At 41.4% G+C, this 3,035-nt stretch overlaps 1 long non-coding RNA gene across 1 annotated transcript in view; it reads right to left on the bottom strand.

The window, feature by feature from the left end:
* The window catches only part of LOC147817164 (uncharacterized), a 39,899-nt gene that overhangs the window by 34,176 nt on the left and 2,688 nt on the right, over positions 1-3,035 (bottom strand). The window lies entirely within an intron of this gene.

Below are 3,035 nucleotides of genomic sequence, written 5' to 3'. Positions count from 1 at the left end.
TGGGACAGAAACTCATCAACATTGTTCATGAGTACGTAAAACCTGAAGTCTGCTGTGATTCTGGCTTTCACCAGCGACTTAAACACAGACAGCAGCTCCCCACCTGAAACACCTTCTACTTTGCTTTTCCTGCTTTTAGAAATGGACAGTTCGGCCTGTCCCACTACAAAGTTCAGCAGCTGCCACTTCTTTGCATTTTCTGTTTTATATCCAGCACCAAAAATAAAAGCAGTTTCACACAAACTCTCACCACAGTTTAAAAACACAGTTTTCAGAGTCTCACACAGAACTTCAAGTCTTTTACATTTTAGGAACCAGTGAAAAACAGTTTCTGTTTCCTGACAGAAAGGACATTTAAAAGACACTGTGGGGTTGATCTTAGAGACCAAGCTGTTGACAGCCAGCGCTCCCTGCAGGATTCTCCACTGCAGATCACCTGACCTCTTGTGTAACCCTTTCGCCACCGGCTCGTGATATGAGGAACGCTTTCAGATATATTTATTATAGCATTCACCTCTTCTTTATATCCAATAATCAATTAAGTGGCGAACGGGACATCTCATTGTATAGTTAACATGTCTAGGGTAAACAATGATCCTCACTCTTTTATAATACTCAATGAGAGGCTGAGGGAATAACCCTGGCTGTGACAACCAAATGAATTTACTGCAGGACGTATGAAGTATCTTACTCAGATACTCACTGTATGAATTGACAAATAATAGTACAACACAGTTTCTCAGTCTCTCAGTCTTGTATTAAAGGACACAATAAATCTTCCACATTAGGAAATAATAAACATTGTATGGAAATAAACAAGGAAAACCCCTCCACGGCGGCAACTGTGATGAGCTAACGTGGCTAACTCGACGCTCTCGGTAGCCGGAAAAACTCGTTATAAATAAACTGTCCAAACTCTGGTAAAGTCACCTCTGAGCTTTTCTTCCGTAGCCAGATTTACACAGTCCAACATGAAAACCACAATAACAAAAAACGTCGGCAATGAATCTCCCACAAAAGCAGCTCTTTTCTTTTCCCATTCGTCCGTCTTGTTTCTTACCGTCACCCCACGTGAACACCCAGAGGTCCACCGGAAAACAAAAACATCCAGGTCATTAATTCTCCAAAATAAATGACAATTACTGTTATGCTTTTCTTTTGGTAATGAACTGAACCATTTTTAAAAGTATTACTTTTACATTTTAACTGTATGTTTTTTTTAAATCACTATTTAAACAGAGTAACATATGGATAATACTTGACAAATCTTTTAGATGCAACTTGACCCAACTGAATAGAAATTATGCACCTGTCAACAATTCACATATTTTAAATGAGAGACAAAATACAAAATAACTGATTAAGATCAGGTTATTACACATAGTATCTAAAATACGTAAATTTCAGTAAAAGGCGAAACATGTCCTAATGCATAAATATATTATTTTGCCTACTGTCGCTACTATTGGTTCATATTGCTGATTTATTATTGTTATGGTCATGTTGGTGATGAATAAAACCAGTGCAGTAGCGAGCAGGCAGAGCGGACATCGGCCAATCAAAAAGGCTTATTTTTTGTGAGCCACTTCCGGTGTAGCTAAAAGGTCTCCAGCGGTTTCCTTCATGGACTCTCAGACACTTTAGGTTGAAAAAAGTAAGAATTGCTCCAAAAGTTAATTATCGTGCGTTTGTTTGGTTCGTGGTGGGTACGATATTTATATTTGCCACTACACACGTGTGACGGCTTTTCGTCAGTCGGGCCATGTGAAGGAAAAGCTAGCTAAAAAACTTTATTGCACGCATTGCAAGAAGAAACGAGATAATGGTGAGGAAGATAACGGAGCTTTGGATAACGGCTGTGGATTATAACGTTTGGAGTATAAAGTCTGAAGTTACCGACTGTTGGAAACGGAGTCACGGTAAGAAATATTTCTTATGAAGTTTGTATCAGCTGTGACCTCGTGCTGAGGGATGTACCGTGTGTGGTGTGGATGACGGGAGTTTAAGGTGAATACTCTCAGGCCCGAGTATTTTTAATGGTTGTGGTTTTAATTTCTGACACTCATTTTGGCTGCTATATTGTACAGCCCGACTCTCATCAGTTCATGCTGCAGAGTTGCTATGGAAACCTTTATGCTAGGTGACGTGCGGCGGACTGTGCGTCAGGGTGAGGGGACGTCAGGTGTTCATGAGTGCTTCAGTGAGAGCTGGAGAGACTCTCACAGAGTCTTTGTGGAACTTTATTGCGGTCAATGATGATGTTCATCTCAAACAGATACCAGTACCTGCCGACTGTGGGTTGCTAAATGCCCTACCTGTCCCCTCCCTGCCTGGCTAGCGCGGTTTAGCGCCCTTTCCCTACGGCGGACTGATGCCTCTGTACGGCTGTTGTCAGAGTATGTAGGCCGGGCAGTAGAGTACAGCAGGACTGCTCTTCGTTTCAGCGGCGGTTTATGAAAATGGACAGTTTTGTCCTCGGCTTTAACTCTGTAAAACTCATTTTTACATCCAGGAGCGAAACAATAGTGGCCTCCCTTTTGTCTTCTCCTGTCCTTGGCTCCTCAGTCTCCATCCTTTCACTATCTTCAACTGTTTCACTGTCTCAACCGCCAAGCCAACCAACCCCGTGACGTCACAGGTTATAGCACTGCAAGATGGCGCCACTCTTGCTACGAAAGATGTAACGGATCTTATATTTTCTCTTATATGTTTACATTTGTCATATTTGTAATATAATTGTTGATTAGAGTGGAAATCCATTTAGTAAATCACGTTAACTTGATTGACTGCTTCATTTCCACTTTAAGACTGGGAACTGGTTTAAACCAGAACTGGTAAAACTGGTTTGCGATCCAGCAGCTGGTTTGAGGCCTGTTGGTTCCAGATGTTTGTTGTCATGTGGTCATTGAAGCAGACAGCGAGTCTCAGAGTTTCTGATGTTTATTGTTGTTACAGCAGAAAAATACAGAATCAATCAAACTGGATCAGATACGATCAGAGACCAGAACCACCGAGGAAAACAGTGATTCACACAG

Source organism: Seriola lalandi, unplaced genomic scaffold, assembly GCF_002814215.2.
Source record: "Seriola lalandi dorsalis isolate HSWRI2012SDOR001 ecotype SW California unplaced genomic scaffold, Sedor1 jcf7180002055009, whole genome shotgun sequence".
Lineage (NCBI taxonomy): Eukaryota > Metazoa > Chordata > Actinopteri > Carangiformes > Carangidae > Seriola > Seriola lalandi.
Note: the sequence above shows the minus strand (reverse complement) of the source record. Positions and strands in the feature narration are given on the sequence as shown.